At 37.8% G+C, this 26989-nt stretch overlaps 1 protein-coding gene across 1 annotated transcript in view; it reads right to left on the bottom strand.

Moving 5' to 3' along the window:
* Kcnb2 (potassium voltage-gated channel subfamily B member 2) overlaps window positions 1–26989 on the bottom strand; it is a 406617-nt gene that overhangs the window by 53410 nt on the left and 326218 nt on the right. The window lies entirely within an intron of this gene.

Here is a 26989-nt window from a genome sequence, read left to right as displayed (position 1 = left end):
GACTCTTCTAAATAAATATGACTATGTAGTAGAAGACTGTGATGATGAGCATAACCTTGAAATGATGGTTACTAAAACAAATTAATACAAAGAGGACAACCCACAAGAGAAGAAAAGAACAAACTACAGGGAGATGGGAAGGGATGAGAAGGGGAAACAAAGGAGGAGGAAACAATGCTTGATAAGAAATGTACTCATTACCTTGTCTATGTAATTGTAACCCCTCTGTATGGTATTTTCACAATAAAAAAAGAACAAGCTAAATGAACAGGATATTCATGATATATGGAACCTATGGCCCAGAAATACATGAAAAGATTCTCAGCCTAGCAAGTAACCAAAGAGTAAACAGTAAGTTAAACACTGAGGTCATTTTGCCCTTTGCTTAAAATTAGAAGCCTTGCTAATCCTGAGTACTGGGAAGGATGAAGACGAGTGAAATCTTCCATATTGCTCCTGAGAAAGCTGCAGCAATGACATTATTTTGGAGAAGAATTGACAATAAATGAAAGGTAAGAAAGTGCTACCTTGGAACTCACAATTTGACTTGCAGGTAGATAAAGAGACTTGTACGTGTGTGTAGGAAGATGGATATAGAAACGTGTTGTAGCATTGTTGGTGATGGCAGAATTAAAAACCTAGACATGATTTATATGTCCATCAAGAAAAGCATGTGTTATAATCCATCATGATGTGTTTCCTAGCACCATAATATTTAAAAATGAACCTGTAGACAATGGTTAAATCTGAAAAGTGTATGTAAAATGATGTTATAGAAGGGTCATTTAGGCTACTGGTAACCTTTGGAAAATCAGAGATGAGAATGTGATCAGGGAGGAATACTTGGGAAACTTCAACTATATTTCTAATATTTCATTCATTAGGAAAAAGTATTCTTGAGCAATGTGGCAAAAGGGGAGCATTCAATCAAGTTGACAATTGGACAGATTATGTTGTCTTTTGTGGATATTTGTTGTAATTAATAATAAACATGGAAACAAAGGAACAGCAACAGATGAGTTACTTTCATATAATAAAAGAGAAACACAGCAGCAAGGGGACACTGTGCAAGATCAGGAATGGACAGCATCTTTGCAGCTAGGTCAAGAGCATGAAAGGCAATGCAGAGTTAATGGAAGGAGAATGTGCCCAAGCAGTGGCCAAAGCCAGAGATGATGAGAAATGGACAGCTAGTGACACTACATAGGTGCTTGCTGGTGATGGACAGCTAGTGACACTATATAGATGCTTGCTAGTCCTGGAATCCCATTATATCACCAGTGCAGAGTTTGTTTTCCATAGTTGTTTCCTTTACATCTAGGCATACTCCTTCTTCTTTTCATCTCATGTTCTGAGATGAAGAAATACTTTAATGTGTTGTAAACTAAGGAAAGTGAACATTTCCCCTGACCATGCTCTAAACTCTCTGGGTAGCGATCTTTACCTCAGATTATAAAAAGGGGCTGGGAACATAAATGCCTTCAAGAACCAGGAGAACAATGAGAATCTAGTATGGGCAGATGCAAGACTTTGAGAGCAGGGATGAAGGAGGAAAACGAAAGATGGCTTCTAGAGAGAGAAAGGGCCACAACATTGGCTGATGGTTGCCATGTGGAAATGAAGGTGTCATCAATTTTTCCAATTCAAGGAAAGCCCAAAATCTGGATTAAAAAAGGATGGGATATGGTCTGACTTACATAATTTCAGCAACTCAAACTACTGTGCAGGATAAATCAAAGAGAATAAACCAGCTTCTCCTTTATGATTTCTAGCATACTTTCATCTCTCTCGGCATCCACAGAGAAAGCACTGGTTGATGGGCTCCCATGGGCAGTCTCCCCACTGAGAATTCCAATGAAGACCAGTAATGAGCACACACACACACACACACACACACACACACACAATGACCCCATGTCAGGATGGTGGAAATGAAAGAAAGACATGACATATCATCATTGTGTAATGCAAATGGAAGTATGAATGAGCTGGAAGGTAGAAGTGGACATCCCCCAGAGAAGAATTGGGACTTCAATTCACTCTTGCGTTGTCTGCCCAACTGTCTTCCTTAGACTTGCTCTTTTCCTCTCTATGGGTAGCCCCTGAAGGTGTTTCAGTTTCTTAGTTCCTATAGAACAGCTTACTGCACATGGGAACACTGGGGGCCAGAGAGGACAAGAGAAGCCATGAGTCACACCACCACTTGTTTTCACTGGAGCAGCCATTCCTGTGATGGAGCAGTGACAGTGCCTGGGGAATCAGATGAGTGCTTTGTCGGGCACAGGTGTGCACAGAGAATCAAAATAACACTCATTGCTTCACTATAGGTGTTTTTTTCTTTTCCTCTTAGGAAGAGAAGATTGTAGAATCAGACAAGAAATTTCGAATGGTTCCAGAAGTGCTCTTATTCACAGTTCTAAAGAACTGTACATTTCTCCAGCCTACTGAAATGATAACACTTGGGTTTTATTTTTAGAAAAAGTACTTTTCATCTTGTAAAAATTTAATAGGCTTTGAGTGACTGGGAAGATCCAAGGGTTTTTTTTTACTGCTCTTTTCTGGTGGCAGCAGAAGGTGAATGTAAGGGCCAGGGCCTTCCTTCTCTGAGTTGTGGACAGGTAGGTAGAGGAGACATCCCTTTCCCATTGTCTGCATGCCATTACCAACAAATAGCCTGCTCATTCTTCCCTTCTATCTACTAGTGGCAGAATAAAGGGAGCCAGCCCTCTGTGTAATGTTTCTAATATTAACAACTAAGCCGAAGAACTTCTCTTTCTCTGGATGTTTGAGTGCCTTCATTCTCTTCTGTTTGACAATTTGAAATGAGCAGCGAATTCCCTCCACTTGGTGTTAATACAAAATGATCATATGTGTGATGATTACCACAAGACTCGGATAAGGGTTTCTGTTTGAACATGTAAACAAATCACTTGGGGATCTATTACAACCCAGATTCTGATGGTGGGGCTGTGAAAAAGATAGAGAGTCTGCCAGCCAGATTGCAGATGATGCTGGGGTTGATGGTCCACCAGTCAAGGGAGGAAGATGGGTAAGAGAGGGGAGCATGGGGAAAAGATGCAGTTTCCCTTTATTCTGAGATGTGCCTCTTCTCTCCTTGAGAAGGACAATAATTCATCACCTGAGCTTTTGTTGGAGGGAAGCCTTAGTTTTTCTGGCTTAGGAAGAGGTCTGCTGTGTGCTCTTTTGTGACAGAATATGACAGTGCCAGCAATACTAGAACAGCAGCCCTGGGTTTCCAAAGCAGAAGGAGCTGAAGGCTGGAGGAGATGAATGTGAGGTCAGAGGGTATTTGCGGAAGGATGCTCCATTGACTCCTGAACATGGAAAATGATCAGTGTGTGTTTTCTCTGAGGATGCGTGTGTTAGATAAATGAGATAGATAGATAGATGGACTGATTGACAGGAGAGAGAGAGAGAGAGAGAGAGAGAGAGAGAGAGAGAGAGAGAGAGAGAGAGAGAGAGAGAGAGAGAGAGAGAGAGAGGACAAGAATGTTGCTACTCTGTTCCAAAGTTTTCCTTGATGCAGATGGGATAGAGTGAAATTAAGCACTCGAGTGCCAGGCCATTTGGCCTGAGTTCCTGGCACAGTTGGTGTCACAGGCGGGCAGGCCCCTCCTGTTCCTGACATGGAGGTGATGAGAACCTTTGGGCCCCACAAGACTGCAAACAGATGTTGTTTAGTTCCAGCAGCTGAGCAAGAGCCTGGCCGGCAATGTAAACATTTCATCTGCTCAGGCGGCAGTCTGGCTGCCCTGTCTTTGAGCGACTGCCTTCCTCTAGGTGTTTGCATGTACTTGTCCACGCTTGAGCTGACAAGCTATTACAGAATAGGGTTGTGATGTGCTCCCAGAGATGGCTGTGCTGCTGTTTCTGCACAGTTCAGAGGAGGCTTCAAATATAGACCTGGAGGAACCAGACTCTCACGTCAGGGCGCTCCAGCCAGTGACTTACCCAGAACTACTCACAAATACATAGTGAGAAGCTCTGGCATGTAGGCTTCATCATGACTGGAATACAATAAAGGCTAAGGTCCTCATTTGAGACTCTTCAAAAATTTAGAATGTCTCCAACTAATTCTGATCATTCCCTATAGCAAATCTACATTATTCAAGATTCTTCTTAATAATAGCAGTGGTAAAGGCACTTAAAAATTTAGACCAAGCATGGGCTCATGCCTGTAATCCAAGTTAGATGGGACGCAGAGAGCAGGAAGATTGTGATTCGAGGCCAGCTGGATTCAAAAAGTTTGTGAGATCCCACCTCAACCAACAAGCTGCTCATGGAGGCCAGCACCTGTCATTCAGCTGCAAGGAGGTGTAAATAAATGATCGAGGTTTTCCTAGGCAAAAATGTGAGGCCTTCTTTCAAAACTAAATAAAGCTATTTAGGATGTGGCTCTGTGGTGGGGTGTCAGGCCAGCAAGTGCAAAGCCCCGAGTTCAAATCCCCCAAATTTAAAAGAACAGCAGCAAGACTGGGAGGGAGGGAACAGATGAAAGGAAATATACTCATTACCTGACTAATATAATTGTAATTCCTCTGTACATCACCTTTCTAATAATAAAGCAAATTAATTAAAAATAAAAGAACAGCAGCAACAGTCCCTTTAACCAACAAATTTAACAATCCGGACAGGCAGCAGAGGGAAGTCTACACTTTTAATGCTGCTTCTGGAAGACAGGAACAGACTGTGTATGCTTTATGTATTCTATAGAATGCCAAACCTGTCCCAATTGTCAACCATCCTCAATCTTCTCTCATAAAACAGGAGTTTCAGGAAATGATATTTCTAGGTAGAGAAGCAAGCTGATACCTGTTGGCAGGAAAAAGAGGTTCTGTGTCCTCTAATGGTGGCTGAGTATCACATTATAGATCCAGTGGCCTGCTGCAGTTGGCTCCCTTTCCAGCCATATGGAAGTTGATGTACAGAAGTGGCCAATTTCTCCTTGTTTTCAAAGGAAAGACTTATGAGCATACCTTCTCACTCCCACTGTGTCAGGACCATGGGTCTGTATTAACCTGGCCTATTGGTGACCCCAAACACAGACGGGCAGAGTATGCTTATAGACTTCCTGTGCTTTTCTTTTTCACAGTCATCAGTTGGTCCGCTTGCCCAGCCAGAGGGCCCATGGACTGCAACTAATGTTAACTGAGAAGCTACATGGAACCAGACATGTTCTTGCTTATTTTGTGTAGGAGTTAGAATATTTTCTATCAAAATGGGTTTTTGACATAAACACTGCTGTTTTAGGGGTAGCTGTCATCTTACAAGAAGCTATTTTGGGTAAACTACATCCTGCAATAAGAGTTGTTTTTCTTGGGACTGGAGTCATGATTTAAGTGATTAAGCATCATTCGAGTAAGACTTGTCTTTCTAACAAGTTCCTTTTTTGGCCAGGTGTTCTGGTTTTGGTTGATTGTGTGGATAAACTTTTAACCACTTTCAAATGGTCAATCAGACAAGACTGTGAACCAACTTTTGACCAATGAGAATGAAGGGCAGAGTGAGCCACCACAAGGAAATAAGAAAACTGGGCTAGGTAGGAAAGCTAACCTTTGTAGAATATGATCAGAAGATTTTGTGCTAAGATTATTTTTCTTCCTGATGGTTGCACATCTTTATCCCCATAGATAAGGTTAGGAAAGGATGATGACTGCATTTCTAAAGCAGCCTTTTATTTCATTGAGCCATTTCTGCCTTAAAAATCTCTTCTCTTTCATGTAGAGCATCCTATCACCATTAACCACTCATGACAATTTACTAGTGGTGGTCATTTTTAGGACAGAGCATAGAAACACACAGAAAACTCCTCAATTTATAAGTGAAATCTAAAGACTTCTTTCTAATTTTCTTTTTCCCAAAAGTAAAGCTGATTACCATCTAAATTACTATCCAGAGATTCTTCTAGCATGCCCACAGTATCACATTAGAACTGATGAGGAAAGGAGACAACTGTAAGAGACAGGATGGAAGGAAGTCATTTAAAGTGATAAGCCATTTAGAGCATAAGAGAAAGGATTGAAGAAAGTCGTTTAAAGTGATAAGTCATTTAGAGACAGACTAGGAAATGTGGGGAATGGAGGATGCTTTTCTGACAGAGCTGTTTGCCTGGGAAAGATGGGTAGTGTCCTTTCTGCTGAGAACTTTGGTCAGTTTCAATCATAGCTGCACTGCTGAGAGGCCAATTTATGCTCAGATGCCACCAAAAGGAGCAATTTCCACAAAATGCACTACACATAAAGTCTCCAAAGATACTCCATTGTAACAAGCTAGTGGTCACAACTTCAATGAATCAAATGGCTGTGTGGCATTGACAAGTTGGCATAAGATTTCTTCACATTTGAGGGGCTGTCCTTCCAATCTGAGGGAAGAACCTATAGGCCAGACCCTATCAGTGAGAAACTCCCAGATTTGATCATGACTTTTGGCCAAAGTACAAATGACTTGTTCCTTGGTAGAATTCTAAAGTCTGATTAGATTAAGATGCCATATATGTTTAAATAATTCTATTGTTATCTTCTATAATACAGAATAAACTGTTCTATTGTATCGCCTGTAATACAAAGTACATTTTTATGTATTTTCTAGCTACATGGTTAGCAATATAAATTTTACTTCCTTTCCTTTCTTCTTTCCTTCCTTCCTTTTCTTTCTTTCTATAAAGATCCACTGATAGCTTTTGCATGCCAGGTACTGTATATTTCTTTGTGCATAACACTTAACTTCTTTGGCAATAATCCATATTATGTAATGTTTTCTATTACAATAATTGTGCTCCTATATCTGTTACCTTCTTAGGTCCTTTTGGCAGTACTGTGAGATTGTCAGGGCCGATAATATTACACTGGAAAACTAAGACTGAGGAAGGCTATGTGCTTGGCTCAAGGTAACACAGTTATTTTGAAAAAAAAAAAAAAAGACCCAAAACAAAACAGAACTAGAAGCTACCTCTCTGAGTTTCATTTCAAATGTTTTTTTCCCTATATGCTAAAATATCCTGCAATACTATTAATAGCCACCATTTCCTCCTTTTTCCTGTTGTTTATAAATTTATATGTATAAACACTAGAAATGCATTTGTAGTGTTTATTTTTTCATGGACTTTAACTGTTTTTATAAAGGTGATGTGCAGAGGGGTTGAAGTTACAGAAGTCAATTGAAGAGTACATTTCTTTTTGAATGATGTCACCACTTCCTTCACACTCTTCCAGTTTTTCTCTCTGTCATACCCACCAGTTGTATAGCTCATTTTCAACATAGTATCTAGTGAGTACTACTGCTGCATTTGCTCACCCTTTATTCCACTATTTCTGTGCCCCCTTTACCCTCCTCCAAACAGATAAGTGAAGAAAAAAGACAAAAATAAATGAGAAAAAAAACAGCAACAGAGAAAAAAAGCCTCTTGTTTCCATTTCCTGGAGTTTATTTTAATAAATATTATTTTATATGATCAGATGCACATAGATATTGTGCCTTTGTGATCCTCTCCTTAGAATATCCTTCTGTGGTCTCACTGTGTGTGAATGCTTACATACCTGTATAATTTATCATGTCTCAGTGTATTTTTTTCCATCCAGTGTGTTTACTTGTAGATTTATAGGCATATTCTAGCTACCTCAAATGAGAGAACCATGCAACTTATATTCTCAAGTCTGGCTCACTTCTCTTAATATATTTTTTTCCATGTCTTTCTATTTCCTTTTGAATGATATAATATCATTTTACTCTTTCTGGTGGATGAGTAGAATTCCATGTGTATATATACTACATTTTCTTCATCCATTCATCCACTGAGGGGAATCTGGGCTGATTCTATATCTTGGATATGGTAAATAATGCTGCAATGAACATGGCTGGGCTGTTAATTTTAGTGTGGCCTGTTCGTATCCTATTGGAAAATACCTAGAAATGGAATTGCTGGATCATAAGGTAGACCCAAACTGAACCAAGAATATTTAAATGAATTAAAAAGATCCATAACAAGTAATGAAATTAAAATTTCAATAAAAGACTTTCCATCCAAGAAAAGCCCAGACATTCTCTAAGGCCTTCAAAGGAGAACCACAACAGCATTCCTCAAATTCTTCAATGAAATAGAAAGGGAAAGATCACTATCAAACTCACTCTACAAAGCCAGCATTATACTCATCCCCCAACCAAAAGCCCAAATCAGGTAAGGATCCATTGAAGCAGGAGAACTATAGATCCATCTCTTTGGTGAATACTGATGCAAAGCTTCTCAATAAATTCTGGCCAACTGAATTCAACAACTAACCCAAAAAAAATCATACACTACAATCAAACAGGATTTATTCCAAGGATGAAAAGCTGGTTTAATTTATACAAGTCTATAAATGTAGTAACAGAAGCAAGGACAAGAACCACATTGTCATCTTGGTAGATAAAGAAAAACTTTTGACAAGATTCAACACTCCTTTGGGATAAAAGTTCTGGAGACCTTCCTCAATATAATAAATGCTGTATAGAACAACCTATAGCCAGCATTATCCTTAATGGGGAAAATGTAAAATAATTTCCTCTAAAATCAGGAATGAGTCAAAGATGTCTACTTTCTCTGCTCTTCTTCAATATAGTACTGGAATTCCTAGCAAGAGCAAAAAGGCTAAAGATAAACTTAAAGGGGATCCAAATAGGGAAAGAAGAAGTAAGACTAGCTATCCCTCTTATTTTTTGTTGGTTCCGGGACTTGAACTCTGGGCCTGAGTATTGTCCTTGAGCATTTAGCACTCTATCACTTTGAGCCACAGTTCTACTTCCAGCTTTTTGTGGTTAATTGGAGATAAGAGTCTCACAGACTTTCCTTCCTGAACTTTGACCATGATCCTCAGATTGCTGCCTTTTGAGTAGCTAGGATTACAGGTGTGATCCATCCGCACCCAGTACCACCATTTACATCTACTCTCAAGTCCCCTACTGGTAGCTACCTACCCAGTTCTGGTTTTGAATAATAAGGAATTCAGAGGAAGAAATAGATACTGTCCTGTTGAGAGTTAGTTGAGTTAGTGGTAAGTGGTGATCTGAAATATGAAAAAAGGCACATTGCAATCTTTAGAGGCATGGTTGTTGTTTTCGCATGGTTACAGATTTGCATCTTTGGTTCAAGCATGCATCTGATATTCAACCAACTTCTTTGACATTTAAAAATTTTTCTGACCAAACCAGTTGAGAATATCATATTTCATGTCTTCCTCTCTGGGCTGTAACTCAGGCAACCAAGGCAGCAGTTTTAAAATATGTTCACTTAAAATAGACAGGGTTCTCACTGCCTCTCTTTAGTGAAGACCTTATGAGAACTAAAAATATCAGCAGATAGTAATTAAATTTGGAAAATAAGAAGAAAACCAAAACCAATCTCCACTGGTTTGGAAACTATTATTTTGTTGAGCAAAGACATGAATCTCTGCATGTTTATTGTATTCACTTCAGAGAACTGGGCAACATATTTTCTATGAATCTGCATGCCAACTGTGATATAAAAGACAAAAATAAGAAAATAATCAAGTAATGTTGGAATGTACTTATAGCACATGCTCCCATCTAGAAAATGATTTCATCTTCATATGCTAAAATAAAAAAAAAAAGACTGTTTTTCAGGCAAGACACTGTTACTGGATGTATATGCAGGTTATGTTTTGTTTATTTTAAGCTAATTGCTTACTTTAAGTATGTGTGGACTTATAGGGCATGCCTTATCAAAGCTCCAGTAAGTAAGAGAAGAAAATGTGTGCCAAGTCACTAATTAGATTTGTAGCAAATATAGCTTGCACTACTCTGAGTTACATTTTACAAAGTTTTCCTTAGATCACCAACCTCAGTTTGATTAATTGAGGTTTAAACAAGAGCTTCTCTTTATCAACAATAAGAAAATCTCTGGCATACTGCTTTAAGACATGCTCAATATAAGACCTACAACCCTGAACAAAGGTAAGAGTATTTTCTTGCAATTGAGTAAATATTTACACCTGGAGCTACCGGTTTTCACTTATCGAGCCATATGCTTTGCATTATGCTATTTTGTGGCATATTAATTAGGTTTTACTTAAGTGGATAGAATAATGTCTAAAAAAGAGGAAAATTAAGAGGGTTTTAAATGAGTAAGAAATTGACTGCCTCCAAGCCATTGCCTAATCAATGGTGTGAAAGATTAAAAAACAAACAACCAAGCACGGATGCCAGTCTTGGATGGCTTCCTGGTTTCTTGCTTATGACTTGGGATCTATTATCTTCCTGAATAGCTAGGATTATAGCTATGAGCCACCCAGCACCTAGCTAGTTTATCTTCTAAAAGTAAGTCCAGTTACTTCCTTTCCAGGATAGTCTGCAGAGTGGGGAAGGTTTCTGTGCTCTAGTGGAAAGCTGTATCCAATGGAACTGAGAAGAACAGCTTGCCAAGATGTAAACAGAAAATGATGAGAATGTGTTCCAGCCCAGGTTTTACAAAGAGAATTACTTTTTCAAAACTCATGATGCTCAACACATCCAGATGTTTTGATAGCTTTTTCCTTCATTGAAAGCTCGTTGCAGTCTTCATGTCCACCATCTGAACATAAGGGTATAAAGGTTTGAAAGAAATAATCAGGCCAACAAATATTGGTCAAATAACTGTAATGGGCCCCGAGCTGGTTATATGGTAGTGGATGATACAAGTCTGACTTCATGGACCTGACGGTACATATAGACAGAGGCAAATGTTATCATACAAAACAAGCTACTTCAGATAAGCAGATTATTATGAGTAGTGCTGAGTATCAAAAAGAAAGGGGACAATATGATGTTGGAGAGAATGGGGTGGGGGTGTTTCCTAGGGCTTCTTAGGATCCCAGGGAGGATCCCATTTACTCAGAAAGAAGATTATTTCTGTAATTGTGTAGGGCTTAGCCTATCAATAGGATCTGAGCCTTTAGTAGCCAGACAATAGGTAACTGTTGTCCATGGGAATGGAAAGTAAAGGCTGGAGTGGTGAGGGGTCCTCAGGCATTTTCCAGAAGAGGTCAGACACAAAGATTTAAGTAGTTTTATGGCTTTCATTCAGCCAGGGGCAGGATGAAGTAAAAGGAAAGAGGGGCCCAGAATTGTCCTCAGAGGAAATCAGGTACCTGTGGCAATAATTCTGGGGGGAATATATGAGGGTCTTTCCCAGAAGAGTGGTCATGGGTAGAAAGGAAAAGACATTGTGACACAAACGGGAGGCAAATGCAACCAGAGCTGATATGAGGAGACGGCAGACAATGAGTTAGATAGAATTTGAGGTGTCAGCAGGACAAATACATTGTCTAAGTATTAACAACCAGTTCTGATTCCTTCTTACACCCAAACAGAATCCCCTGTGAGAGATCTAATTAACTAAGGTTCTACTAAAGTCTGGATGACAGCATTCTTATTCCCTCACAAATGCTCTTAAAAGAAACATCAGCTGGTTAATCAGGCTGTGCAAAGAAACCAAGAGTAAGTGTCATGACTGGCTCTGTATGAAGATGTGGTGCCTGGAATCCCACCAGAGTTAGTTATCTTCTGTTATGTTCCATGCCCATATTGTTAAATTAAGTGTCAAGACACATCTCAGTGCACAGAATGCAAGGGCAACCACCGCTGTCTTGATCCCGGCTCATTAGCTCAAGCTCAACCTCCTCTAACACAGGCATGTTGTAGGTAATATACACTCTGGTTGACCTTAATGGAAACTTCATCAATTATTTATATATCCTCTGCAGCAACAAAAGGTGTCGATGGAGAGCAAAGAGGGGTTTTTGTTCTGGGTTTTGCTTCTGTTTTTAGGAATCAGGAGAAAGGAAGATAAAAGAACTTCAGAATAAAAGCTGCTTATAAAGATATAAAATTTGGACTTTAAAACGAAACTGTTTTGTAGTTTTATAGATCTACTTACTACATGTTTTTCTTATTGGGAACATGGAAAGCTGCCGTTAATCACCAAGGGTGGGCAGAGAGGCACTGGACTGGGCACGGGGTGCTGAGGGCATTATGCATTGAAAGACTTCTATGTGGGATAGACTTCCCCAATGCCTAGCCAGTCAAGCCAGGAGGTAAAATTGGTTTGAATGAGGATCAGGGATCAATGGAGGCAATTGTAGCAATTCTGAAGCAGACTGGAGTCTGGTTTCAGAAAAGAAGGACTTCTCCCTCCTCTGTCGCTGAGGTAAGTGTGCATTACTTGTAGACACTTAGTCACTTTTACAAGTGAGCAGGCTGGCACTGGATCCACAAAGGGATGTCCTCTGTGTGTCAATATTACACTCTTAGGTCATTGGTCACTAATGGCAACCTGATGCTGAAGGTCCTTTGGGGGATGACAACATAAAAGACACTGATGATAGGGAGGCTGATACAAAGCTAGTCTCCTTTTCTCCCTTTTCCCCTCCTTCCCTTCTTTCCTCTCCCCTCCTCACTTTCCCTCCTTTGTTCCTTCCTCCACCCTTTTATCTATTTTAGAATGTGTTAGTGGTCTTAAGATTTTTGGATAGTTATTCTGAAATCTAATGAATTGTATAAAAATCTAAGAAAAATTCACTAATTCAAAATTTTTTTTTATCATTTTTGACAGGTCCAAGCTGAGTTGGCTTACTTTTGCTTGGTAAACTCATTCTTAATAGTATAAAATTAATAGTGCAAGCCAGATTGCAGAGGGAATGTTTAAAATACTTAAAGGACAAATTGTTTTCAGCACTGACAAGCCCTGTAGGAGTGCTGTTTACATAGAAACAAACGACATGCTGCTTATAAACCATTAGAATTTATTAATTCAATCAGATCCTCCCTACTAAATGAAATTGAGTTGGATTAATTTGAGTTAGTGTATTGGTCTGTTTTTTGATCTTTCATCATCGTTATCATCATCATCATCATCATCATTATCATCATCATCATCATCATGTTGCCCAGGCTGGCCTCAAACTGGAGATTCTCTCCTGCCTCAGGCTTCTGAGTGCTGGAATTAATGGAGTAAACTACCACAGCCAGCTATAATGTATAATATATATTTATATGTATATTTTTGAGAGACAGAAAATATATGCCTCCTAATATTCTGTAATTGGAAAGTCACTGTTTGGAATAGCACGAAAACCATGCCTTAGCAATGAAAAAATTCTGGGTTTGTATCACAGCTTTTAAATGTAATGCTTTGTGATTCTGGGTAGGTAAATGGCTTAATTGATCTGACCTTTAGCTTTCTTATAGGTAAGATAAGAATTAATCCATTAACTGACCTTTGTGGATTATGGTGTAGGCACCACTATTACTTGTCAAGCTACTGGAACCATCTCTGGCAGATCTTAAGTTCACATTAGTGTTTCTTTGAGTTTTAATGTCTGCCGAAATATACAGTACAAGTTCATTAACTGGAGGGAATGTAAGTAAGAAGGATGTCTGGATTAATTATAGTAGTAGTAAAAGTAACAGTTCTTAATTACTGACTATGAGAGGACTATGGAAATTTCCATCTTTTAAAATATAATTTCTGTGTTAAATCTGATGACTTAGGCTCAAAGAAGGAAAAGTATTTCTTACAAACACAGAATCATAGGGACTGATGGTAGAGTTCAGTGGTAGAGCACTTGCCAAACATATGCCAAAGCCCTGAGTTCAATCCCCAGCACTCCAACAACAAAACAATAACAAAACATAATAATCATAACATCTCTTGAATGTAAATATCTGGGAAAATGTCTTCTTTAAAAATTTTAACAATGAGTAAAAGTTATAGGACTGGAGAGGGAGCAAATAGTAAACAGCCTGACTAGTTATTATAAGATCTTGCATGTTTTGTGTAAAATATCAAAAATTAAATGGATTGTGGAGTTGATAGCCACTGTAATGGCTACAGAAGGGAAAAATGCTGGCAAATTCATGGTTTTCTTTTCTGTTTATCTGAAAACTATTCGTATTACAGTTTTTATTTGTACATGAACAGTAATCATTTATTTGACTAAATAACATCTCTAGGCTTGTTGAAATTATATGGCAGACTTTTTTTTTTGCTTTTTGCATTTTTAATTGGTGCTTACACACAAGCAGGTACACTATCGTACCCCCTTAGAGATGTTCCCTGTCACTCTGAAGGTGATGGTTTCTGCTTATCCTGTCCTGCTTGTGTTTCTTCTTAGTTTTCCTTCTTGCCCTAGTCAGTTTTTTAAAAATTAATTTACTTTATTGTTATTATAGAGGTGATGTATGGAGGGATTACAATGACATGACTCAGGTAATAAGTACATTTCCTCCAAACAGTGTCTTCTGTTCCCTCATTTTCTCCCAGTCTCTCCCTTACATCTCCACCCACCAGTTGTATAGTTCACTTTCATCAGAGTCCAGTGAGCTCCACTGCTACATTTTTTCACCCCCTTTTCCTTGAGTTCTATACCCTCCTCCTTTCCTGAAGATATACATGTGAATATACCATACATAAGGTAAAGAAGACAGAATCATCAAAAACTAAAAAAGAAAGGAAAAAAGGTCTCTTGTCTTCAAATCTTGGAGTTCATTTCAGTACGTATATTATTTTATAGAAATAAAATTAGGCATTGCACTTTTGTGATTCTCTCCTAAGAGTATCCTCTTTTGGTCTTGCTGTGTGTGAATATCTAGAATCCTGTGCAATTAATCATATCCTAGTACATTTTAGATCTAATTTCTGCATAGGAGAGAGAACATGCACCATTTGTCTCTCTTAGCGTGGCTTACCTAACAACAGGATTTGTTCTACTCATGGCAGCCATTTTATAAGCACTTTGAAATTCAAATTTCCAGTGTTTTTCAATGAGTTTAAGACTCAACTAAACATTTTAGGTTGGTAAAAGCTCTGATAAGGGCAGTCTTTGGCCACACAAGACATAAACATATGCTTATTTTATACAGCATTCATAGACATTAGTAGATTAACTTAATTAATAGTAAGTAAACTTTAGAGAATTATTCTTTGGGCTGTTATTAGGACTTGAAGTCAGGGCCAGGACACTATTGGTTTTCTTGCTCAAGACTGGATCTATACTGCTTGAGTCACATCTCTACTTCCAACACTTAATCAGTTAATTAGAGATAAGAGTCTCATGGACTTTTCAGTCTGGTCTGGCTTTGAACCATGATCCTCTGATCTCAGCCTTTTAAGTATCTGAGAATTACAGGTATAAGCCACTTGGTGCCTGACTAAAGCATGATATTTATGGGAAAGGGAAACAAAGGAGGAGCCTACAATGCTTGATAAGAAATGTACTTATTATCTTGCCCATGTAATTGTAACCCCTCTGTACAGTATTTTCATAATAAAAAAAGAACAAAAAAAAAAGATTCTTAAACTGTCATTGCATACTAGTCTTTCATTCACTTTTTCAGGGCAGGCAAACTGAGATTTTCTTCCTGCAGGCCTAGTGAGGTGCCCACAGACCCACCAGGAATGGGCACTGCCAATACTAGATTGGGTTCCTCCCACATTCTGGTGCATAAAGGCACCCGTGGCTGTAAGCAGCTGAGTCTCAATGAATTCACTTGGGTTGTACTTTGTGACAAGTGGTGCTGCCCACCCTTGAGCTATCAGCTCAATCCACTGAAATCCCCCCTATCGACCGCTCTCAACTGGACTCTGTGAGTGGAGCTATTATTACCTTTGATAGGTTAACAAGGAAGAGAACTCAGGAAGTACTTCTTGACTACTTTTTGGATAAGATCAAACTTACTTTTACCAAAACTGCATTATAGAAAATGAGATGATAGCTTTGAGGTCAGAAATACACAGAATAGTCATCATTTGTGAATTGGGTCATTTTGATTTGTTTCCCCTGGGAAGGACATTAGCAAATATACAGTGGATCAACATTTACAAATGGGTCCTGTTCAAATGAGACAAGCACTTAAGCTGAAAAGTAAGGGAAGACACTCTCCTCATTATGGAGCATTTTAAGAACAAATAACAAATAATGGATCAACAGAAAAGAATCTGTTTGAGATGTGCTTACTTTATGAATTTTTCTAAACTAGATGTTTATTACTAATGGACTAATGAACTAATTTCTGAGAAGCTACTGTTTAATATTTTGCAAAGTGCTATAGAGTTATTAAAAATAAGCCAGGTCTTGATTTGGATGGTTTATAATACAATATGCATAAACATATATATGCATGTATATGTATATATGTATATGTATATACATGCATATATGTGTATATATGAAAAACATAATTATAAACATGAAAGTTAATTTCATAACAATAACTATATGTTAGTTTACATAAAAGTCTTATATCAAATCTTAATAAAATGAAACAAACAATATAGCCTAAACTTACCACCATTGGGAAAGAAAGCAGTTACACAAGTGCAACAAAAGCAAAAATAGACAAATGGGATTATATCAAAATGAAAAGTTCTGCTGTGCCTGATGGCTCACACCTACTGGGAACTGGAGGTGCTGTTTAAGTGGTAGAGCACCAGCCGTGAGTGAAAGAGGCCAAGATAGAACTTGAGATCCTGAGTTTAAGCCCCAGTACTGGCACATGCACACAATTCCTGTACAACAAAGTAAAGATGCAACCTGTGGAATAGGAGGAAATATTTACAATAATTTATATGATATGAAATTAACATTTGAAGTTTATATGGAACTTGCACTCTATAGAAGGAATCCAAATTAAGATATGAGTAAAGACCTGAACAGACATTTCTCAAAGAATGTTTATCATTACTAATCTTGATGGTAATGCAAATTAAAAACCACAATGTGGTATCTTTTCACCTCTGTTAGAATAATGTCTTCCAGCACCAAAGATGAGCTCTGGAAGGATGTGAAGGAGGCCTTTCCTTCTGCTGGCAGGAATGAAAATTAGTACACTGACAATGGGAAACAATAGGGAGGTTTCTCCAAAGACGAAAAGCAAAAAAAAAAAAAAAAAAAATTACATGATCCAATTCCATAGATCTAAAATCAGTATGTTGAAGAGATGTTTCTGTTCTTACATTCATTGCACAATAACCAAGTTATGGAATCAGCCTCTATGTTCAACAAGAGATGGATGAATAAAGAAAATATGGCATATATACATGATGCAATAATATTCAGACTTAAAACAGGGAGAAATTCTGTCATTTGTGACAATAATGGATAGAATTGGAGAGCAGTATCATAATTGAAAGAAATGAAACAGTCAAAGATAAATATCACAGATCTCATATATGGAACCCAATACCCTCAAACTAAAAGCTGAGAGCAGGATCGCAGGGTGAGAGGACATGACGGTGAATGGAGGCAAATAAGCTTGATTTATTTTAGATCAATTACCTAGAGTGAAAAGTTTAATAACAGAATACCAAACACTTCAATATTGCTAGGGGAACGCATTTTAAATGTTACCATCATAGAATATTAAATATGTGAGATGCTGACTGTATTATAAGCTTGATTTAATTACTCTACTTCATATTAAAAATCATACAACTCTTTCAACTTGAAAAATATATGATTCATTAATGCATTTTTTAAGGAAGTCTACAATGAGATACTGTTTCCCACTCAGTAGGAGGGCTGAAATATAAAAGGCAGCTAATAATTTGTGTTGATAAGGAATGGAGAAATTGGAACACTTTGTGTACTGCTGGTGGCAAGGTAAATTGGTACAGCCTCTTTGGAAAAATCAGATGGTTTCTTGGAAGATTAAACATACCATATGACCCAACAGTTCCATTTTGTTTGCTCAAGGGAAATGAAAACATGCCCCCACAAAAATTCTCCATAAATGTTCATCACAACATTAATAAACAACCCAACTAATAAATGAACAAGTAAAATGTCCATTATTTGGTAATGAAAGATGAAATACTGATACATTGTACAACATGGATGAATCTTGAATCATTAAGCTATGTGAAAGAAGTCAGTTACAAAGGAATCTTACATGATTCCATTTATATGAAATGTCCAGAATGAATAGGAACATCAAAAAATTAAAATGTGGATTGGTGGCTGCTTAGAGAGGGGCTAGTGATGGTTGTGGAAAGAGTGTTGGGGAGTTTGGGTTAAGAGATGCAGTATCTTTTGAGATAAACAAGTTTTCTTATTGACTGTAGTAGATGTAGGCACAATCTTGTAAATATTTAAAAAATTGATTTGTACATTGTAAATGAACACGTTTTATGGAATATGTATTATATTTCAGTAGGATATTTAAAAATGTATAAATAATATAATACTAGAACATCTAACATTAGAATTCTCTCTCTCTCTCTCTCTCTCTCTCTCTCTCTCTCTCTCTCTCTCTCTCTCTGGGTGTGTGTTTTGTTAGTCCTGGGGCTTGAGCTCTGGGCATGGGCACTGTCCCTATTTCTTTTGCTAAAACTTAGCATTCTACCACTTGAACCACATTTGGCATTTTTTTCCTCTCAGAGTAGTTTATTGGAGATAAGATTCTCACAGATTTTCCTGCCCAGGCTGGCTTCAAACCTCCATCCTCAGATAGCCTACCGAGTAGCTAGGATTACAGGCATGAGCCATTGGCACCAGCTGTTTTGTTTTTTAATCGCTAGGTACTGGAGATCAAAACTAGTGCTTAGAATCATGGCTTTATGTAGGCTGGAAAGTACTAACATTGTTAACTGGGTGAGTGCATCCTGGGAAAGTACTACCATTGTTAAACTGGGTGAGTGCTGTTCTTCCCAGGCCCCCTTGCTTCCTGTTAGCTGTCCCTGGGGAGTCTAGAGTCAGTACCTTTTGATGCTTCTTCATCTGTAAGAGATTAATAACCACAGCAAACTACTCTATCCTCTTTCTTCCTCACCGTCACCTACTGAGACCAAACACTTGGGTTCTCTCTATTCCTACTGAGATTTTCATTTCTCTTTAGGAGACTCATGGTTTAAAAATGGAGGATTAATTGTGAGCACTCAGGGTTTATGGAGCCAACTGGTTGCAGGAGCAATTACCTTAGCATTTGTGTAATCCTAGCTCTGTGATGGAGGCAAACAAGATTAAAAGCTCCATTCTTGCAGCCAAAACTCATTTGCATGAGATAAAGGGTACAGGAAACAGAGAACATTGTTCCCCTTGGAGAATTGCATTTATTCAAGGAAAGTTACCAAGGAGAGGAGCAAATCACATGGTGTAAGACAACATGTACAGAAAGGAGAAACAGCAATAATAAAAGCCAGGACTCCCAGATGGCCCATTGTGTGTTGGCTTAGCAAGACCACTAGGAATCACAGCAAGTTTCTTTAGAGTCTTAGAGAGAAAGCTAACCTGTGACCTCCCATCCGGCCTGCCTCATTCCCAAGCCTTTTCCTCAAGTTATGACCACAGCATAAGATTGCAGAGAGAAGCCAATCTGTGCTACCAGTTTAGCTGTGCAATTTGGGAAGACAGCTCAGTTTCTATGCTTTAACACATTCACAATGAAGTTATGAAAAATTATTTAACAAATTTCAGAAGAAAATGGTGACACTGCATGTGAGAGGCAACGTTGCTCCCTGCTCTATACATTTTTTTCATCGTCTTCTGGAAGCACTCCCTGTTTTAAAAATAAATAAATAAATAAAATAGTGCTGGGTTTGCATAGGTATGGTTTCCTTTTACGACATACCTTAGAAACATTACTGGACCAAGGCCATTTAATTTGGCTCCCCTTTCTAGTGACTTTTAACAGTTGTAACCTTTTAAAAATGGGAACTCTATGAATGAGATATGTAATGGTGAACAGGTATATTTATACATGTTGGCATTCTCTCTGCTAGCTCAGAGCTCTGTAAGTATATTATATTATGAGTACTTATGCATGTAGAAAGATAATGGAGCTAACAAAGTACTCAGTTTTGTAGGCCAAGCAGAAAATGTTTAGCAACTTTTTATCAACAACTTCTAATGTCAGAGAGAGAACTCTATTAAGCACTAAATACACTCTTGAGAGAATTAAATGAGAAAACACATTCACAAAGCTGAGGAACCCTAGGTTTTTCATTGAAGGGATTTCTTTTCCAAGGTTACTGTAGCTTGACACATAGACCAAATACAGCCTTGCTCTTTCTTCTATTATTATTAACAAGGTCCTTGAATTATTTTCCCCCATCTCTTCATTCGTTTTCCCCTCTTGTCCATATGTTGCTTGTCCTCTTACTATACTGTGATTCTATTTCATGACGGCATCATTTACAGTCCTCAAAAGGCTACCTAAAAATATGTATGCATATATGTATGTACGTATGTGTGCGACAGAGGGGGGGGGGAGAGAGAGAGAGAGAGAGAGAGAGAGAGAGAGAGAGAGAGAGAGAGAGAGAGAGAGAGAGAGAGAGAGAGAGAGAAAGGGAGGAAGGGAGGTGTGTTAGTATTAGGGCTTTAAGTCAGGATCCTGTGCTCTCACTCAGCTTTTTCACTCAAGGCTGCCACACTACCACTTGAGCCATATGAGTAGTTCCGTACTCTTGCTGGTTAGTTGGAGCATCTCAGATTTGTCTTCCTGGGCTGACATTGACTGTGATCCTCAGATCTTAGCCTCCTAAGTGGTTAGGTGGTATGAGCAATCAGCACTTAGTTCAGCTATTCTGTTCTTTCTTTCTTTCTTTCTTTCTTTCTTTCTTTCTTTCTTTCTTTCTTTCTTTCTTTCTTTCTTTCTTTCTTTCTAATTTTAAAATTGTTACTATAAAGGTAATGTATAGAGAGGTTACCATTGCATAAGTGAGATAAAAGAATACATTTCTTTTTGAACAATGTCACCCCTTCCCTCACTCTCTCCCAGTTTTTCCCTCCCGTCCTCACCCACAAGTTGTATAGCTCATTTTTAACACAGTGTCTACTGAGAACCCCTGCTGCATTTGGTCACTCTTTGTCCCTCTGTTTCTATGACTCCCTTATCCTCCCTTAAAAAACCAACAGATAAGAGAACAAACAAGATAAGAAGACAACAAATGGTGAAAAAAAGGACAAAGGGTGAACCAATGAAATAGTGATATTCATAAGACACTATGTTGGAAATGAACTTTACAATTTAGGAGGGCAATCAGGAGAGGAAAGTGGAAGAAAAGCAAAGGCAGGGGTAACAATGTTCGACAACAAATGTACTCACTACTTGATGATTGTAAATGTAATCCCTTTGTACATCACCTTTACAACAAAATAAAATAAAATTTAAAATAAATAAATAAACATAAAAAAGAAAACAAAACTTTGGAATTCATTTTGATATATATTATTTTACATGATAAGAGGCTCAGAGGCATTGTACTTTTGTGTCTTTTCCTTAAGAGTATCCTTTGTTCTCACCGTGTATGAATGCTATATAATTTATCACATCCCGGTATATTTTAAGTTTAGCTTTTGCATGCTACAGAAAAAGTGTACTGTTACCTCTCTGAGCTTGGTTTACTTCACGTAACATGATTTGTTCTAGTTCTATCCATTTCTCTGCAAATGACATAACACTATTCTTTCTAATGGTTGTATAAAATTCCATTGTTTATAAATACATTGTTTTGATCCACTCATCTACTGTGGAGCATCTGGGCTGTTTCCATTACTTGGCTATTGTGAATAGTGAGTGCAGCAACGAACATGGAGTTTCTGCCACCTTTTTTAACCCACTGCAATAAACTATTTCTGAAATACCTGGGATTCTAGCATTATGTAGTTCTTTTTGATCTAACCCATGAGTTTATTAACAGCAATTCTAGTCTTTCAGTTTTACCCTTTACTCACAATTGACTTCCTCATTCTCCTATGCCTTATTTCTGGAAGCAAAGAACATCATATGCCATATTACATGTTAGTATTCCACACCCCTTTTCCTTTGCATGGAATGCTCTGTCCTCTTTTATTCTACTGTCCATCTTCTGTTTCTGAGTTCTCATCCTAATGCTTGATCCTGAGTTCTTAGTCCAAGATTTATCTGGTTTCTAAAATCTCTCCCACCATGCACATCACAGACTTTTTCCATATCTGACTTGAAGTCAGATTCCTTGAAGACAGTGATTGAATAGATCCTGGACCTCGCACAAGGTCTGTTATGAAATAAATGTTCCATAATCCCACAAAAAATATGTAAAGAATGAATGAGATATGACTATATTTATCAGCAAATACAAGACAGTCCTTGAATTAACTGCAAAAGATGAGTAGGCATATTTAGCTTTTCCTTTCCACAGAATTCACTCCTATGTTCCCATGTTTATGTGGATGGGGAGAGATGTTTGGATAGAGAATACTCTCAATCAGTGACAATACTTTTATATAAATTGATCAAGCAAGAAAAGCTGATTCTAAAGCCAGGGGAGAAATGTTGCTAGGCAACAACATGCTCATTGTTGGTTTTTCTCGTGAAATATAAATAAATATTATTTTTCAAAACTAAAACAAATTATTTATAGTCTTCATTAATGCACTGCATGCAACTATCCAGAACTAAGGTAAGTGTCCCATGAAGAGCAGAAAACATGCTAATGACAGTTTCTTAAGTGAAAATAATACTTAAATTCTTTTTTCTTTCTTTCTTTCTTTTTTTTTTTTGCCAGTTCTGGGACTTGAACTCAGTGCCTGGGCACTGTCCCTGAACTTCCTTTGCTGAAGGCTAGTAGTATTCGACAACTTGAGCCACAGTGTCACTTCCAGCTTTTTCTGTTTATGTGGTACTGAGGAATTGAACCCAGCACTTCATGAATGCTAGGCAAGCACTCTACCACTAAGCCACATTCCCAGACCTACTTAATTATTCTAATGCATGTAGAAATTGGTGGAAATATGACAGACTAAATAAGATAAGTCAAGACTTTTGCATCTTAGACTATTGATTCATTCAAGGTGTTTGTAATGAGTCCTACATAGATTTTGTCCCCTTTATTTTCAGCTGTTGGTATTATTTTGTTGTTGCTGCTGGCCTTATCTGGATGTGAACTATCTAGGTCTGTGCTAACCAATGTGGCAACCATTAGCTACATGCAGACTTCAAAAGCAATAAGTCCAAATGAAATCTGCTGTAAGTATAAAATATGCACTAGATTTCTGATAGCCAGTGTTAAAAATGTAACATGTTTGTAAGTTTGATAATAAAATAAAATAAATAATAAGAGAATAACTTCTTAAATCCAGTGAGTTAAAGAACATAGGCTAGTTGTTCATTTCACTTGCCTATTTCTACTTTTTTTGATGTGGCTACTCAGAAATAAAAAGCATGGCCTGTATTATATTTCCATTTGACAATGTTAATATAGATTCTTAGACAGCTAATTTATTGGGTCTGGAAAGCAAATTGAGTTGAAATACAAGAAGAGCCAAAAGTCTAAAACATAATGGCTGTGCCAATTTTGATGAAAAATTTTATAAAACAAAAACCAGTGTTGCATTGCTGGAATGTAATAATTTAGCGAGAAATGAAATGTGGTGGACAAAGGGCTTCATATAAGGAATTTTTTTTGCAATCAAAGACTCTTCTGGAGAATCTAAAACATAGTAGGTTAGGCATGTAACCTGGGAAGCTACAATGGAAAATGAATTTAGTCTCAACTTCATTTAGCTCTGTACATGACATTATATTACATCTTATAATATAATGTAAGACTTGAAGTGGCTGCTTAAGACTCAACTTTTTTTTGTATCTTTTGTGTAAGAGCAATGCAAACTTCTGTGCGGAGAGGCAAATGTGGTAGAAGGATGACATGGAAAGGAGCTGAGAGGTCTTCATGGAATCCTCTCTGGGAAAGTCTCTTAGATCTAACAGGGGCACAGGCTCTTGTATGTGGTGCACATAAGCTACATTTTGATTGGATTCTGGTTGCTTCTTGCTGGATGACTTTACCTTTTCCATTCTTCCTATAGCCTCTCTGCTTATTAATCTTAACTTTAATGATTCTCTTATGACCTTAGGGCCTCAAACCTTACCTGTAACATTTAATCATCTCCCTTCCTGCCACAATGCTTCTGTAAATGCGAGTCTCTCTGCATGGAATGTTTTTCCTCTGTGCCCTCAACTTGTTCTCCATTGTCTGCCTAATGATCATTTCTTTGTAAAGTCACCTATGATAACTTGGAGGTGAGCTTTCATTATTCTGATGGCTCCCATCACAGTTAGTTACATAGGCATTTATTTTTCTTTAATTAAAGTCAGCTTGCTATCTACACTGCACATAAAGAGGACAGGCATCCTTTGTTTTCCACTCATCATTGTGAGCAAATTCTTAGTTCAGAGTTTGGAACTTAGTAGTCCTTGATGAACATCTGTTAATGGATGAGTGAGTTCTTTTTATTCAAAGCATTATAAAAATTTGAAAGACTTACAATACAGCAGTCCCCAAGCTGAAAATGGTTATCAAAAGGTATTATTTTAGTTCATATGCCACCTATAACCCTACTTGGGAGGCTAAAATTGGGAGGATCAAAGTTTGAAGCCAGCCCTTTCAGAAAAGTTTGTAAGACCACCCTTCCAAACTGATAGCTGGGTGTGATGGTGCATGTACATTATCTGAGTTATGTGGGGTCAGCAGGATTGTAGTTCTAGGTCAGATAGGACAGAAAAGTATTCAAGAATCCATCTCAAAGAAACTGAGTGTAGTGGCACATAGTTTTCATTCTAGCTATAATGGCATGTCTAAAATAGGAGGACTGTTGTCCAGGCAGGTGTCCAGGCAGGAAACAAGATTCTGTCTCATTTAAAGAAATGAAAAAATTTAACATACATGCTTCTGGATGGGAAAGACAAGCACTGAAAATGGCAATAGTGCCTAAAGCTATCTACAAGTTCAATGCAATACCCATCAAAAATCTCAACAACATTCTTCAATGATATAGAGGAAGTAATCCCAAAATTCATATAGAATAAAAAAGACATCAAATAGCAAAATTAATCCTTGAACAGGAAGAATGATGCTGGAGGAATATCAATACCAAATATTACAAAGCCATGGCAATAAAAGCAGCTTGGTACTGGCACACAAATAGGCCTGGAGGTGTGGTACAGCAGTAGAACATGTGACTAGCAAGTGAGATTCCCTAAATTCAACACCAAAAAGCCAAGAAAGGACAGGTGGAGAATGCAGTCCTACTATTTCCATGTATATACTCAAAAATGGAACTAAGAAAATTGAGATGACGGGAGGGTTTGGGAGAGATAGAGGAGAATGATGAAATGGGTGACATTAGTCAGATGAATAAAAAAGATCTATAGTACTCATAAACGGATGTGTGGAATTGAAACCCCATTGTAAAACTACTTAAAATGATAATAAAATGCTAAATTTTACAGTTTCCTAACATTTAAAAATAGAACTGACATTTAAATATTATCTCAGAAATATTTTCTTAGTGTGTATATGTAGGAACATGAGATTTTATTCATTATTACAGTTAATTTTATGCTTAGGAAAAATGCATAATATCTGGAAAGTAGCAAGATCCAGTTTTGGGAATGTCATAATAGTTGTCCTTATTAGGACTGCCCAGTCCAGGAAGCAATTAGAAGTTCTAAGTAAGTAAATAAATAAATAGTCCATAAGTAAGTATCTCATGAATTGAAGCAAAATAGCTCTAAATGGTTCTAATTTAATTGGGAGGGAACATTTTAGACTTGCAGATGAGTTGTCAATTTGTTTTGTTTACTCTAAAAAGAGAACAATATTCCACAGAAAGTGAGGATGGCTAGCTTTTTCATAAAGCTGAATATTGCAGTCAAATTTACACACTTACACAGAAAGCACTTTAAAATTTTATTTATTTATTTATTTCTTGTGGTCCGGTGTGGGGCCTGAACTCTGGGCCTGGGTGCTGTCCCTTAACTCTTCAGCCCAAGGCTAGCGCTCTACCAGTTGAGCCACAGTGCCACTTCCGGCTTTTTCCTTTTTCCTTTTCTTTTTTTTTTTTTGCTTATGTGGTGCTGAGGAATCAAACCCAGGGCCTCAGGCATGCAAGGCAAGCGCTCTACCACTGAGCCACCTTCCCAGTCCCGCATGTTAGAATTTTAAAATAAGTAAAATTTGAGGAAGTAAAAATAGAAAAAATTCTGCTAAGTTATGTTTATGTGAAGATAGAGATAAAGAGTTATCACCTTAGAGTTATACAAAAAAGACATTTACAGCCACCTTGAGGGAGTGGAAATAGTGCCTCACAGAGATTTATAAGAATTAGCTTACAGTCATTGATTTTAATGATAATATTGTAGGTGGCAATCTCTCACATTTCTTGAATTTTTCTTCCAGATGTCACATCACAATGCATCATTAATTCTCACAAGAATCCCATTGGTCAGCTAATAGTTTTATTTTACAGGTTAAGAAACTAAGGCATAAACATTAGACTGTACCTCAGGTTGCCTCTAGCCAGTGCCTAAGACAGAGACTTGCTTACTCCTGTTTTGGACAAGTACTTAGAGGAAGGGAGTAAGGAAAGCAAGTGGTACAAGGGAAAGAAATTTGAAAACTCAGGATCTGGAACGCCATCTATCCCTCTCTCAGGAAACTTTGGAGCACATAAGGTCTCCCTGGGAGGCAAGAAAATTGGCCTCATTTCAGTCACTGGAAGCTATTGTGTGGCTTCTTGGACAAAGTAGCTTCTTTTTGGTCTTCATCTATGAACTTCGATGTGTAGAATGGTGGGTATCTCTATTATGTTAGCAGCCTATATTCACACAGTTAAGGAATGGGTGCATCAATCTGCTAAAGGGACCAGCTGAGGAACTAATAGGGTAAGCATAATCATGAATGACTGATCAAGATATTGCATATAGTATTGACTAGGCTTTTAATCTAAACCTACAGATGGAAGGTCTAGGTATTTTTTCAACATAGTTCAATAGAAGCCAAGAAACCTCCTCTCCCTAAAAGGTCTATTGCTATATTCAGAGGTAGAATTGACTAACTATGTACTATACAACAAAACTCCTAATAGTCAGTGTTTTGATGTTACTGATAGCATCATGTTAGCGAAAAAGCATTATGATCATAGATTTGTTTTCTTGCCCCTAAGTGTGTGAAATCTAGAAGAGA

This window comes from Dipodomys merriami, unplaced genomic scaffold (assembly GCF_024711535.1).
Source record: "Dipodomys merriami isolate MVZ:Mamm:240054 unplaced genomic scaffold, mDipMer1.0.p SCAF_4, whole genome shotgun sequence".
Classification (NCBI taxonomy): Eukaryota; Metazoa; Chordata; class Mammalia; order Rodentia; family Heteromyidae; genus Dipodomys; species Dipodomys merriami.
The sequence above is the reverse complement of the archived record's forward strand: the minus strand, read 5'-3'. Positions and strand labels throughout refer to the sequence as shown.